Source organism: Littorina saxatilis, linkage group LG8 (genome assembly GCF_037325665.1).
Source record: "Littorina saxatilis isolate snail1 linkage group LG8, US_GU_Lsax_2.0, whole genome shotgun sequence".
NCBI classification, from domain to species: Eukaryota; Metazoa; Mollusca; class Gastropoda; order Littorinimorpha; family Littorinidae; genus Littorina; species Littorina saxatilis.
In genome coordinates, this window is record NC_090252.1 from 54,377,883 (window position 1) to 54,393,451 (window position 15,569).

The following is a 15,569-nucleotide window of genomic DNA, read 5'->3' on the forward strand; positions in this document are numbered from 1 at the left end:
TCTTAGCGACATGTATTAGAATAAAAAATAAATCAGTTGCAATTGTAAATGTGTATGCACCTAACGAAACAAAAGAAAAGGTTAAATTTTTGGATGAGTTGACGGAAAAAAATAAAAGTTTTGAATGCGATGAGATCATAGTATGTGGTGATTTTAACTGCGTGTTGAATAATGAAATGGATGTTATAGCTGGCGAGAATCATTCTGGGGATAACGTTGCCAAATTTAATGATGTGGTTAACACATGTGATTTGTATGATGTCTGGAGGTTTTTCAACCCGGATACAAAGGAATTTACCTGGTCAAGAAAGACTCCGTTTATTGCCAGACGACTTGATTACATTTTGGTTAGCTCCGGTATTTTTGATTTGAACTTTGATTGTGGCATTGTCAGTGTTCCTTTTTCAGACCATAGAGGGTGCCTGGTTCGATTGAAAGTAAGTGAGATTGTACGAGGCAAAGGTTATTGGAAGTTTAATAATTTGATGTTGGAAGATATTGATTATGTTAATGAAATGAATATTTTTATTGAAGGATTTTGTAGCGAAGAATTGGATTGTCAACTGGATTGGGAAATGTTAAAAGTTAAAATTAGAGAGTTTACCATTAATTATAGCAAAAATATACAGTGTCAAAGGAGAAATGAAGTTGCAGATTTGTGTAATAAACTGAATGATTTAGACGTTTACTTGAGTAAGAATCCTAACTGTAATGATACCCAAGCAAAGCGTGAACACGTGAAAATGCAACTCGAGTTAATGGAAATAAAAAGGGCACGAGCCGCTCAGGTTAGAGCTCGCGCTAAATGGGTCGAGGAAGGGGAGAAAAACACAAAATATTTCTTGAGTTTGGAAAAAGCACGTGCAAATGCAAAGGTTATGGATCGCGTGAAAGATGATGAAGGGCGAGTGTGTACAGATCAAAAACAAATACACAGTGTGCAAAAAAAGTATTTTATGAATTTGTATACAAAGAAAATAGATATAGTAGATAATGTTGGTAATGTTGACGATTTTTTGCAAGGCTGCAGCGTTCCTTCTCTTTCCGACGAAGATAAGAACAGCTGAGAGGGCTCTCTAACTGCTAATGAACTGTTGCACGCACTAAAACAAATGAAAAATGGTTCTTCCCCAGGTTCTGATGGCATTACAATTGAATTCATTAAAGTATTTTGGTCTCGAGTGAGTATATTTATATCACGTTCTTTTTCAGCAGCATTTGATAATGGTAGTTTGTCTGCGTCTCAAAGAAATGCTGTCATTGTGTTAATTCATAAAGGTAAAAACCTTCCGAGAGATGAATTAAATAATTGGCGTCCAATTTCGCTAACAAACAGTGATTATAAATTACTGGCGAAGTGTCTGGCTTTACGCATGAACAAAGTTGTACATAATGTGATTAATCCTGATCAGGTTGGATATATTAAAGGGAGGCAAGTTTCATCTTTGTTAAGATTGATTGATGACGTCATAGATCAAATGAATGTGCAAGATAAACCAGGTCTTTTGGTCACCATCGACATGTTTCATGCATTTGATTGTATTTCAAAAGACTTTATGATAAATGTTTTTAAAAAATTTGGCTTTGGCCCGGAGTTTGTAACTTGGGTCGAAGTTTTGATGAAAGATGCCAAGAGTTGTGTTAATTATGCAGGCTGGTTGTCTGAGTATTTTCCAGTGGAGTCTGGAATCCGTCAGGGATGTCCATTCTCGCCTTTGGCCTTTGTTTTGGCAATTGAGTTAGTAGCCATTAAGATTAGGCAGAATAAGAATGTTAACGGTATTTCGAATTTGAATTGTTTAAATGATAGGTTTTGGGATGATATGTTAAAAATTGCTTTGTATGCTGACGATGTAACGTTATTTTTGAAAAGCGAAACGGATTTAAAACATGCCTTATTGATTTTTGATTCTTTTTACTAGTTTCCGGATTAAAGTTGAATCTGTCGAAATGTGAAGCCATGTGGCTAGGAAGTCAAAAACATTGTCAAGACACCTTTTATGATTTCAATTGGAAGAAAAAATTAAAGATTTTGGGAATTTATTTTTGTAATGACATATCAGCCTCTGACGTTGAGGAAAATTGGACAGAGCGAATTACGTCTGTTAAGCGCTTGATTGCGGCATGGGAGAAAAGAAATTTGAGTATCATGGGTAAAATTATTGTAATAAAAACGTTCTTGATCTCCCAATTTGTTTATTTTATGCAGGCATTTGTGATCCCTGATAAAGTATTAGCAGAAGTTAATAGACTGTTGTTTAGATTTTTGTGGAAAAAGAAAGAAAATAATAAAAAGGCATTTGAAAAGGTTAAAAGGATAATATTGTGTAGTGATGTCGAAAATGGTGGTTTAAATATGATTGATTTGAAACACATGCAGGCATCATTTTTATTACAATGGGCTGTCAGACTGACATCCCGTAAAGTCACGGATAAGTGGAAATGTGTTCCAAAGTCAGTGTTTTCAATGTACGGCTCAAATTGTGAATGTTTTTATTCAAATGTTAATTTTCGGAGACTAAAGGGGAGTGAACTTGTCAAATCCAAATTTTGGAAAATTGTTTTGAAAACCTGGCTTGATAACAACGTAGGCTTATGTATTGATAATAATTTATTTAATCCGCTTTTATGGAATAACCAATGTTTTGCTTATGCCGGAAACGTACTGTATTTTGAAGATTGGGCGAGAAAGGGTCTTAATAGCGTACATGATGTTTTATACAGAAACGAATTTGTTTCCTATCAGTTCATTTGTGATGTTTTAGGAAAATCCCCACGGAGAATTTTGGAATATAACATGGTTCGTGCTGTTGTTCTGAATGTAATGCACAAGACGATGCACGGAAAGAAAGAAATTGATTTGATGGATATCCCCTTATATCGTGGTAAGAAAGTACATAGCGCACAACAGTTTAGAAAAGAATTAGTAAGTATGAAAGTTGTTGAACCTTGTGCAATTGGCTTTTGGAGGAGGAAATTTAATTATGAAATTGATAAGAAAGATTGGCTGACTAGTTTTGAATCGGTTAAAGAAACAAGGTTGCGTGTATTACAATGGAAATTACTTCACAATATTTATCCCACAAACATTATGTTATGTAAAATGAAAGTTGTGGAGGACAATGTCTGTTCATATTGTAGTAATAGCGTTGATTATATAGAACACTTTTTTCTCTTTTGCCCAGTGGTGATTGAGTTTTGGAAACAGATATAATTTTATATTTGGGTACATCTGGATAAACAAATAGAGTTAACAGTGCACGAAATTATGTTTGGTGTTAAAAATCGAAAAATGCAAGCAACTCTGTTGAAAGAATTGAACCGTATAATTTTGGTTGCTAAAATGTGCATAAGTATTTATAAAAAAACAAAGGCTTCAATGCCTCTCTTTGTTTTATTCGAAAAGCAATTGCAGATCAGAAATATAAAATTATGACTTTTATTCCTCTTTTTTATTTCTTTTATTTTTATTTTTTTTTATTTTTATTTTTATTTTTTTTCTCTTTCTCTTCTCATTTCTAGATACGGACCCAAAGTTACACCAAGATGTATATAGTGGATGTCATACTGTGTTTTTTGTGTGTGTATAATTATAATCATGCATTTTAAAAACATATTTCAACAGAAAAAAAAAGAAAAAAAGCTATGGTTTAAGCAAACAGTAACACAATCTTGGGGCAACCAAGGAAAATTGTCTAAGGGTACAAGTAAGACAAAAGTTTTTCATTAATTTTGATACTATATACTTTTTGAGTGGTAAATGTTGAAGGATGAAAGAAAATATATTGTGAGTGGACGGATGCATGTTATACATTAAAAGCCCCACAATGATGTGCTTGGCAAAAAAAAAAAAAAAAAAAAAAAAAAAAAAAATTATTTACCTAAACAATTCATTGTTTACGTAAATAATTCATTGTTTACGTAAATAATGATTTATTTACGTAAACAATATATTATTTAGACTTATATTACATTGTTTATACAGAATCAGCAATGTTGCTAAATAAATCATTATTTACGTAAACAATGAATTATTTACGTAAACAATGAATTGTTTAGCCAACACATTTTCCATTATTTAGGGGTTTCTAGGATTCGCTTCTGAACTAAGTTTTATGTCTTTCAGTGATTACTATAATTGAATACAAGGTCTCTCCACACACTCTTATCTTAAAATAGCTGTTGTTTGGATATTATTTTATTTATTTTACAAGCCGAGTACGAAAATAACTGATCTCATACACAGTCAACGGTCAAGGTCAATTAAGGTGTTTCCCTGCCGGGAGTGTTTAGTGTTTGCATTTTCTTGCTGGAAGTTGTTGAAACACAGTTTTTTTCCCCTTATGTTCTCTGTTCTGTTTATGTCCCAACAACATGCCTGTCTTTCCATTTCTCTTCCTTTCATCGTTTCATTTCAAAGAGAAAAGTAAAAACAGCTGTGAACCGTTGAAAAACGGGAAACAATGCCTCCGACGCGTTCCGAGAAGAATCTGGAGTGACTTCCCTTGCCTCATGCACAGGCCTCATGCAAAACATTGCGATCGGGCGAGAAGCGAAAATATTCTGAGCGATTGTTACCAGAGGAGAGGCGGCGATACCACCAGAAGATTTGGGAGATTGACGGGAATGATCCGTATGACATTCTCAACCAGGTGCTGGTCAGCAAATCCGGACGATCTGCCAGAGCTGAGTTACATCAACATCGTAAATTATTTTGTGCTTGGCAAGAGTGCATACACTGATACAGATACACATGTGAGCAGCTGAAAAGCTTACAACAGTTTTGATTCCTACCGACTTTTTGTCTCTGGCTGGGTGAGGGATGTCAAGTGCTACAGCCCAGAACTCTGTCATTTCTGCAAAGGTAAGAATGTGCTTTCAGTTTATAATGAATGAACGTGAGTGTTCTCTGTCTTGTGTTGCTGATATCACAAGTTGCAGTTCAGGATATTGTGTTGAGGCTTTGTCTTTGATATATTCTTCGCTTCAGTTTGTATTCTGGACTACGACAAAAGCTGTAGATAGTCTTGAATATATTTATATTTTGAAATAGCTTGCAAAATATTATATAAATTTGTAATGAGCTTCATGTTCATATTCAGTTAAAAATCTGTTGTTTACTTTTCATTGTTAAGGTTATTGTAAAGCACATTATGTGCGTCTTAGAGTTATATTCATTCGATTGACCTAGCTGAATGCTGATTTGTGCGACCTTCAATTTATTTTTCAGATTCTTCATTCACAACGCATGAACCAGCACTTTCTCCTTGGATCATCGCCACTTCTGATGGCAACATACTGGCAGCACACTGTACCTGCATGGCCGGAGTTGGAGAAACCGGCATGGCCGGGTTGGAGAAACCTGCACACACGTCCCTTCACCTTCAAGGAGTCAGCTGTTGAGTGTGCTGTGGCAGACCGCCATTTCTGTTTGGAATCTAACAGTGAGGGGATGCTTTGTCTGCGCAAAGACCACCCATACTTTAGTCAAGTACAGTGCCAGATTGTTATGACCAGTTCCTCCTACTGCGATTTCATGGTGTGGACTACTGTGGATAAAGTTATTGTCCGAGTATTGCCTGACTGTGATTTTTGGGCAATGTGTGTGGAGAAAGCTTTGAAAGTGTTCAGACTCGCAGTTCTTCCAGAGCTAGTTGGAAACTGGCTGGACAGAGAAGCTGAGCCTCTACAAGCAGTGGATGTGAACCAGGAGCAGCTGCAAACACCAGCCGTGAAACGCAGCAAGAAACAGTGACAATGCCAGACTCGCTTGCTCATGTGTGTGGGAAAACAAACATCATGTATGACTGTACACATAGAAAGTGGCAGTAGTAAAGTTGTAGAGAGGGAGAGAATACATCGAACGCAGAAGAAGAGAGGGAGAGAAAAGAGAGCATGTAATGTTTTAAATCACAGTTCACACTCACAGAGAAGTCATCAATTGTTCCATTCTTGTTTCATTTTATTCTTAAACTTAAAGTAAAATCATGCACAGATGTAGACATACATTTTGTTTAGGATCACCGACTACAATACAAAATCAAGTGCTACAAGTATAAATTATGATGCATACAGGACCTTATTTTGTGATTGTTTTACATCCACTGCTGTGAATAACAAAGAATCATGAGCAGTTTGATTATCAACTTATTCAGCCAGGTATATTGTTCATTCTCCTTGTTCAATGTTTCCAGTGACACGGATTGGCTGCTTGATTTAGGGAACAAATAAGAGTGTGTGGTCCAGCGTAGTTCTGCATCAGTACAGTCAAGTAATACAGTGTTTAAATTGGCAGTGGAACTGAAAGTTAGTTTCTATTATCAACTAGTTCTGTTTTGATGACAACAAAATTGAACACATTTATTTCTGCAAAAAAGCGCACAGGTCTATTGATCATAATGAATAGTTAATGACTCACATACCCACAGTATGTTATTTCAATTTTGAACATTTAGTGAAAATGTTCTCTTCACTTTGGCTTCATACCTGCAATACTGGTAGTGGTATGTTAACTTCAGTGTTGCTTGCAGTTGCATGTTATTGGTAGTTTAAATGTGTGCTCGCATTTCAAGTGTAGGCCATTTAATTTTTCAATGCTCCTTATCTTGTTTCCTGTGTAGAGCTATTTTGAGGTTAATCAGCATAATTCAACCTTTGTCAGTTGTGTCAATACATGTCACATTTATGCAAAATGATTTCAAAGTGTATGTTAAAGTGGTGTGTGTGTGTGTGTGTGTGTGTGTGTGTGTGTGTGTGTGTGTGTGTGTGTGTGTGTGTGTGTGATAGAAAGAGTGAAATCTGCTCTTGAATTGGAAGGAAATAGCAGCAGGTCAGATCATACACACATGTATATATTCAAATTCAAGATTCCATCCAGTGAAAACATGATAACAGAAAAACTGTTGCTACTGCTCATGTGAGACACCTGAATCAGATACAATACACCACAGTTTAATTAACACATTCTTTAAACAATGCCTTCATCTTCAAATTCAAGATTCCGTCCAGTGAAAACATAACAGAAAGACTATTGCTACTGCTCATGGGAGACATCAGAATCAGATACAATACACCACAGTTTAATTAACATATTCTCTAGTCTAAACAATGCCTTCAGTTCACGAGGCTGTGTTTATGCAGCGTCACAGCAAGAATCACATGATACCAGTGCAAACATTGACAAGCCCAGATGATACAGTGACTATTTTGTCCAGTGTTACCACTTCTTCCTCTTCCCTTGCAAACAAAAGATCAGTCAGAATATCAGAGTTCAGAATGTTGTCCTTTCCACAAAGAATACCGATAACTCGCTCAACATAAATTCTCAGATTAGCTAGTTTGCGTGTTGACTATCTCATAAGCTGTAAGCTGACTCTTCCCTCTTGTAAAGGCAGGGATTTTCACTTGAGCACCTCTCATAGCCACTAGTTCATTAATGTCAAATCCCCTGTCGGCCAAAATCATATCATTTTGTACAATATTGTCTAGATACCCACTATTTGCAGTGATGTGCTTGTCACTTGAAAGCCCACCCTACCCTTTAGAAATAAAAGAATTATGGCCTTGAGGTGTAATTGATATTAGGTATTTAATTGTATTGTTGTGCTTGTAGTTTGACCAGGTGAGTGCACTAGCATCAACACTGGAGGGTCTCTCAATGAATATATTTCAAAACAGTCAATAATGGACACTACTCTGCATCTTGAACACACACGGACAGTACATGTACTGTGCAACTGACCTTGCCACGGAACGATCCAAGGGGGGCAATCTCAGTCATCTTTGTTCGATTTTACGGGCTTGGACGATAGAGAAAAATAAGAAAAGCAAAAGCTGGAGTCCAGTCTGGACGAAACTGCTATCAAGAACGCAGAATTAATTTCTTCTGAGTTTTTTTTTAGCCGTAAGCGCCATGTTTAACTGCTGTTCACAATGCAGCCGCAGTGAAACCAACAAAGGGGCCTCACTATGGAAGAGTTTCCTGCTCCGATAAACATGGTGCTTACGGCTAAAAAAAAACTCAGAAAAAGCAATTCTGCGTTCTTGATAGCAGTTTCGTCCAGACTGGACTCCAGCTTTTGCTTTTCTTATTTTTCTCTATCGTCCAAGCCCATAAAATCGAACAAAGCGGATTGCGTTTGGATTTCCCTCTTTGAGATGACTGAGATTGCCCCCCTTGGATCGTTCCGTGCCAAGGCCAGTTACACGGTACTGGCCGTGTGTGTTCAAGATGACTACTCTGTTCCATGGATAGGGAAGGAATTGTGGCGGTAGACTTGTCTTTATACTTCGCCTGTCTGTCCAGAAAACAAGTGGCTGCAGTCTGTGGTACATGATATGCACAGTCTAGTGAAAAACTTTGCTGGCAGTTGTTCTTGACACAGAAAAGATGTATGCCAGGTGTTGCAGAGGTGTGTTAAGGCGTATATATGCATGAATGAGAGCTTGAAACTGTGTCAGTGCTCTGCGCGAGTGTGTTGGCAAATGCCATGCAAGAAAATCAAATAATGTAACAAGTGTGAAGAAATTAGAAATCCCAGAAAAATATCGTACAGTATCGTCATTGTCCCTCAAAGAATCAAGTGTCATTTTTTTTCTTGGCAAGTTCGTCTTTAAGTTCCCGAGTTTCTAGCACCAGCCTGTTTAGTTCATCCCGTTGCTGCTTTTCTTCATCTTTAGAAATCCAGGCAAAATTGTCATAGGTTTCAGTCTGGCAGTAAGTACCGCCACAGTCACCTCTCTCGGGAAGAGGAGCAGCCAGTTCTGCTGTATCCGAAGTACCTTCACTTTCGCCATCAACAGCATCCTCTGCTAAATTAGGGTGAGAAGGAGTTGACTCACTCCCCACAAGCTTCTTCCTCTCCTTGAGTCTCTGGTACTGTCCTTGTTGGGCTGTCAGGCTGTGTCCCTGCACCATACCCAAGTTTCAAAGTAGGTGTTTACTTCCCACAGATGGTTGCCCTGCAGAAAAAATCAAAGGCAAATGTATTGTAAATTATGGATTGGGAGTTATTTTAAAAATAAGTCACCCAAACAAAATGAATGAGTAAATCTAGACACAGATCTACCCTTTAAAACTGAACTATAAAGTTGTATCAACAATGACCATTTAGTGTTCAAATAAATTCTGATTATCAAATCCAAGTATTTCACACCTATGGCATTCTCACCAGTCATGGTTTTGGGCAACCATGATAAGTTGTTATACTGAGAGTAAGTGTAAGACTGACTCACTCAGCAGGGCCAGACTAGGCGAAGAGGAGGGGGGGGGGGGTTGCCAGTGGTGGCCCAGGGGGATGTCCCCCCTGGCGGCAGGGGCGGATCAGTTCATTTTATGACTGTTTTTTTTCAAAAGTATATTGTGAAGATATGGGTGTGAAGGCGCGAAGCGCCGAGCCGACGGCGCGAAGCGCCTAGTTTGCTAGGGGGGTCCGGGGGCATGCCCCCCCGGAAAATTTTGAAAAAAAGGATGCAAAATGGTGCAATCTGGTGCATTCTGAGGATGATCATTACCAGTTTCAGGCAGCAGATTTTGTCACTGATTAATACCCCAAAAATTGAAACTCAATGTAAAATAAAGAAATGCATACCTCATTCAATATTTTTATTTTTTGGCTGGGGGGGGGCAGGGTCCGGAAACCCTAGAACCCACCCACCCCCCTCGTTGTGGGGGTCAGGGGGCGAAGCCCCCTGAAGCTGACGGGTAGGTCATATTCTGAGATAGGAAAATGGTCGCTCCTTGCATGAAACGGCATAAAATAAGCAATAATAAAAAAAAATTAAATAAGTAAGGTACATGTTTAGGCTAGGGGGGGGGGGGGGGGGGGGGGGGTTGCGCAACCCCCATAACCCCCCCGGTAGTCCGGCCCTGCTCAGTCATAGACTGCACTCGGTGCAGGACTGACCGACTGTCCGCACACTACCATCACAACACAGCTTGCATAAAACACAGACTAACCAAGGCAGGTGAACAAAAGCATGAGTACTTACCATTGACAAAATGATCAGAGCACACGTATCTCCTAGCTGTTGATTCAAAGTTGAAATTCTTCAGCTGAAGCTGTGCCAACCATTCTCGCCCGCGTCGTGCAGTCAAATCCCTTGTCTCTTTGCCCTTTCCGTTGACAACAAATGGAACAGAAAAGAATCTGCTGTCCCTATCTCTATCTTGTCTGTTATGGCAATGTTTAACGTAACAACTAGAGACCATGTCAATAAATGCGGAAGATTCAGAGTGCAGATTTCGCGTGTTGCCTTTTCGCGAGTTCCGCCGGAATGCCAGAGGCAAGGCCGGACAACTCTGCACACGACTGTGTGACGTCATCGCGTCAGAGCTCATACCAAGTTGTGTTGTGTTGTGTAACCTACAGATAAAAAAAAAGTGTAATCATGCAGTAAGAGAAATGGAAAGAGAAAGTTTTTGTTGAGACAGAACAGAAAACTTAGGACGGAAAACTTTTTTTCAACAACTTCAAGGGAGAGAATGCAAACACTAAACACTCCCGGTTATGACCTTGACCTTTTGTTTGTTTTCGCATTCAGTTCTTTTCGTACGGCAATTTCAGCTTGTAAAATAAACAAATTTACGAACATTTTCTGATAAATAATGTTTGGAGATACCTTGTATTGAATTATAGTATATACACAAAGAAAAAAAATGAAGCTTAGAAGTCAATTCTTGATTCCCCTAAATAATGAAAACTGCTTTCCCTAAACAATTCATTGTTTACGTAAATAATTCATTGTTTACGTAAATAATGATTTATTTAGCAACATTGCTGATTCTTTATAAACAATGTAATATAAGTCTAAATAATATATTGTTTACGTAAATAAATCATTATTTACGTAAACAATGAATTATTTACGTAAACAATGAATTGTTTAGGTAAATAATGAATTGTTTACGTAAACAAAAAATTATTTAGAATTGTTTTACATTGTTTATAAACAATTACTTATTTAGCACATGAGCTTCTAAATAATGATTATTTAGCTAAAACTGGTGAAAAAAACATGAAAAAGTATCCAAATAATTATTTGACAAACGGAATGCCATAACCACCTAGGTTAGGAAAGGGGGGAGAAAATTGCTAACGCCATGACCCAGGGTCGAAATCGCAACCTCTCGCTTCCGAGCGCAAGTGCGTTACCACTCGGTGTGTTTGTGTGTGTGTTTGTGTCTGTGTGTATGTGTGTGTGTGTGTGTGTGTGTGTGTAGAGCGATTCAGAGTAAACTATTAGACCGATCTTTATAAAATGTTACATAAGAGTTTCTGGGCATGATATCCCCAGATTTTTTTATTTGTTTTCCGATAAATGTATTTGATGACGTCATAACCGGCTTTTGTAAAACTTGAGGCGGCATTGTCACACCCTCATTTTTTAATAAAATGGATTGAAATGTTGGCCAAGCAATCTTTGACGAAGGCCGAACTTTGGTATTGCATTTCAGCTTGGAGGGTCAAAAATTAATTGATGACTTTGGTCATTAAAAATCTGAAAATTGTAATTACAATTTTTTTTTTCATAAAACGGTTCAAAAATAATTTAATCTTATTTGTCATCATTTTCTGACTCCAAAAACATATAAATATGTTATATTCGGATTAAAAACAAGCTTGGAAAATTAAAAATATAAAAATCATGATTACAATTAAATTTCCGACATTGATTTAAAAACATTGTCATCTTATTCCTTGTTTGGATGAAAAACACACTCAGAAGGAGCGGTGGACAGACGATGCTACGAGTATACGGTTTTGCGGAAAAAATGCAGTGCGTTCAGTTTTATTCTGTGAGTTCGACTGAGCTTGACTAAATGTTGTATTTTCGCCTCACGCGACTTGTTCTTAGCATTACTGTTAAATAAAAATAAGAGAACAATAACAAGAACAAGAACAATTACTTGTTTAAAGGGGGTAATAGAGTAAGCAGTGATCTGCTTTTTTACATCTGGCCCACGAGAGAGCGAGAGAGAGAGAGAGAGACAGAGACAGACAGACAGACAGACAGACAGACAGACATCTCATCATTATCATTACCATTACTACAAAACAAGAAGAAAAAACCCACTTACCTTCCGTGACAAGAACGCTGACTGCGACAAGAGCTATGATAAAACAGCTGTTGTTCACTGTTGGGATCACAGTCCATACAGAACGCTTCATTTTAATGTGAAGGAACACGTACCGCTCAGTGTCTCAAAAAAAAACCCAGACTAGACTAGCTTAGCCCCAATATCAACAGTCAAACGTAATAATATGATTCTACAGCACCAAAGAAATGTATGGATCTATTCCGTAAACTAGACCAGTTTTGACTGGTAGATTAAACCTGAAACGAAAAGGTACCTCCTACAACCGTTTCGACTGTAATGCAATGCTAAATCAAAGATTTATCAGAACGCCAGTAAACGCGGCACACGCTGCAGTACAGTACAAGCATAGAGTACGTGTAATATAACAAGAAACCACGGCCAGCACAAACATTATTTAAACTGAAATACCTTCCTGCTTGACAAGTTTGGCAGTGACACTTGATTTTATCCCTCCCCACAGCCAACCAATTATATGTTAAATTATTGCTCCTTCGTTGGACACACGGGTAAAGATAGCAAGACTATTCTGCCGTACATTACTGCACACAATGCAATGCAATATTGCATGAACCTGTGGTTATATTCGATAGGGCGTTGCATTCTTTAAACTGCAAAGCAGTCATTTTGTGTAAAACTATTGTTATGCACCGCGTGATAACTTCTAAAACTCTACACTGCGGAAAGGCGTATCGTTTAAAAATGTACAACTGAAGGAAACAAAAACAGACAAAATAAGCAGCAGTCCGTCGAAATTCAAATCTCTCTCTCTCTCTCTCTCTCTCTCTCTCTCTCTCTCTCTCTCTCTCTCTCTCTCTCTCTTTCTCTCTGTCTCTCTCTTTCTCACTCTCTTTCTCTCTCTCTCTCTCTCTCTCTCCTCTCTCTCTCTCTCTCTCTCTCTTTCTCACTCTCTTTCTCTCTCTCTCTCTCTCTCCCTCTCTCTCTCTCTCTCTCTCCCTCTCTCTCTCTCTCTTTCTCTCTCTCTCTCTCTCTCTCTCTCTCTCTTTCTCACTCTCTTTCTCTCTCTCTCTCTCTCTCTCCCTCTCTCTCTCTCTCTTTCTCACTCTCTTTCTCTCTCTCTCTCCCTCTCTCTCCCTCTCTCTCCCTCTCTCTCTCTCTCTTTCTCACTCTCTTTCTCTCTCTCTCTCTCTCTCTCTCTTTCTCACTCTCTCTTTCTCTCTCTCTCTCTCTCTCTCTCTCCCTCTCTCCCTCTCCCTCTCTCTCTCTCTCTCTCTCTCTCTCTCTCTCTCTCTCTCTCTCTCTCTCTCTCTCTCTCTCTCTCTCTCTCTCTCTCTCTCTCTCTCTCTCTCTTAACTATTGTGCAACGATAACGCGCTTGGGTGGTTCACACAAAAGCAATCCCTCATTTTGTGACATCGTGCCAAAGCCTGTATCAAAAGGGACATTGTTGGTTTGAAAGTGTCAGGCGTGTGTTGCACCACACTTTGAAGTAATCCCACACTTTGAAGTAAATTACTTCAAAGTGTGGGGATGTGCCCCACACTTTGAAGTAAACCCATTTTTTACTTCAAAGTGTGGGGGGATCTTCCTACACTTAAGTAAACTCAGTTTTTACTTCAAAGTGTGGGGGGATCTTCCCACACTTTGAAGTAACTTACTTCAAAGCGTGGGACTTTTGCATCGCCTGTTTGAGCCTGATGATTTTGTCCAAAAAAATGGCAAAGTCTTTTGGATGAGTGAACAGAAAAAGTGAGCGAGCCAAGAAACACAGTGATGTTTATTATCAACCCAAAGCAATGACCTATTGTTGAGTGTGACGAAAACACGTGGTGACGATGTTAGAACATGTGGGGTCACGCGGAGACTCTCTGAGAACACTCGGGCTCATTCGGCACGATTTTACAAGCATGGGCTCCCTGGGATATGTCCCCACTACGACAACTCCCCCACCAAATGTCCCCACTGTCGCAATTTCCCGCCAAATGTCTGCATCTGCGATAATTCTTCTCCAAATATACCAACTGCGATAATTCCCCGCCGAATATCCCAACTGCGACAATTCCCCGCAAAATGTTGCCCCTCGCCCTGGAAAATGGCCCACCACGACAGTTCCTCGCCAAATGCCCCCACTACGACAACTACCCGCCAAATGTCCCCCACTGCGACAATTTCCCACCAAGTGTCTCCCACTGCGACATTTCCTCGCCAAAATGTCCCCACTACGACAATTTCACACCAAGTGTCTCCCACTGCGACATTTCCCCGCCAAATGGCCTCCACTGCGACAATTCCCCGCCCAACGTCCCCACTACAATTCGTCTTCAAATGTTCCCAGTACGACAATTCCCCGCCAAATGTCCCCACTAAGACAATTCCCCGCAAAATATCCCCACTGCAACAACTCCCCACCAAGTGCCCTCCGCTGCGACAATTACCCGCCAAATGTCCCCACTACGACAGTTCGTCGCCAAACGGCCCCACTACGACAATTAGTCGCCAAATGGCCCTACTACGACAATTCTCCGCCAAATGTCTCCCCCTTCGACAATTACTCGCCAAAAATCCCCACTGCGACAACTTCCCCACGAAGTGTCCCCCACTGCGACAATTCCCCGCCAAATGTACCCACTGCGACAATCCTCCCTGGAAATGTCCCAACTGCGACAATCCTCCCCCCCCCCCCCCTCAACGGCCCCACTACATCAATTCGTCGCCAAATGTCCACAACTGCGGTAATTCCCCGCCAAATGTCCACACTACGACAATTCCCCGCCAAATGCCTCCCACTACGGCAATTCCCCTCCAAACGGCCCCACTACGTTGTGACGATTTTAGAACATGTAGGGTCACGCGGAGACTATCTGAGAACACTCGGGCTCATTCGGCACGATTTTACAAGCATGGGCTCCCTGGGGAATGTCCCCACTACGACAACTCCCCCACCAAATGTCCCCACTGTCGCAATTTCCCGCCAAATGTCTGCATCTGCGATAATTCTTCTCCAAATAATTAAACCAACTGCGATAATTCCCCGCCGAATATCCCAACTGCGACAATTCCCCGCGAAATGTTGCCACTCGCCCTGGAAAATGGCCCCACCACGACAGTTCCTCGCCAAATGCCCCCACTACGACAACTACCCGCCAAATGTCCCCCACTGCGACAATTTCCCACCAAGTGTCTCCCACTGCGACATTTCCCCGCCAAATGGCCTCCACTGCGACAATTCCCCGCCCAACGTCCCCACTACGACAATTCGTCTTCAAATGTTCCCAGTACGACAATTCCCCGCCAAATGTCCCCACTACGACAATTCCCCGCAAAATATCCCCACTGCAACAACTCCCCACCAAGTGTCCTCCGCTGCGACAATTACCCGCCAAATGTCCCCACTACGACAGTTCGTCGCCAAACGGCCCCACTACGACAATTAGTCGCCAAATGGCCCCACTACGACAATTCCCCGCCAAATGTCTCCCCCTTCGACAATTACTCGCCAAAAATCCCCACT

General features: G+C 40.1%; 1 protein-coding gene across 1 annotated transcript in view; it reads right to left on the reverse strand.

Annotated features, from left to right (window-relative positions):
- Positions 1-15,569, reverse strand: part of LOC138973851 (uncharacterized) — a 146,934-nt gene that overhangs the window by 124,935 nt on the left and 6,430 nt on the right. The gene's annotated exons all lie outside the window — the stretch shown is intronic.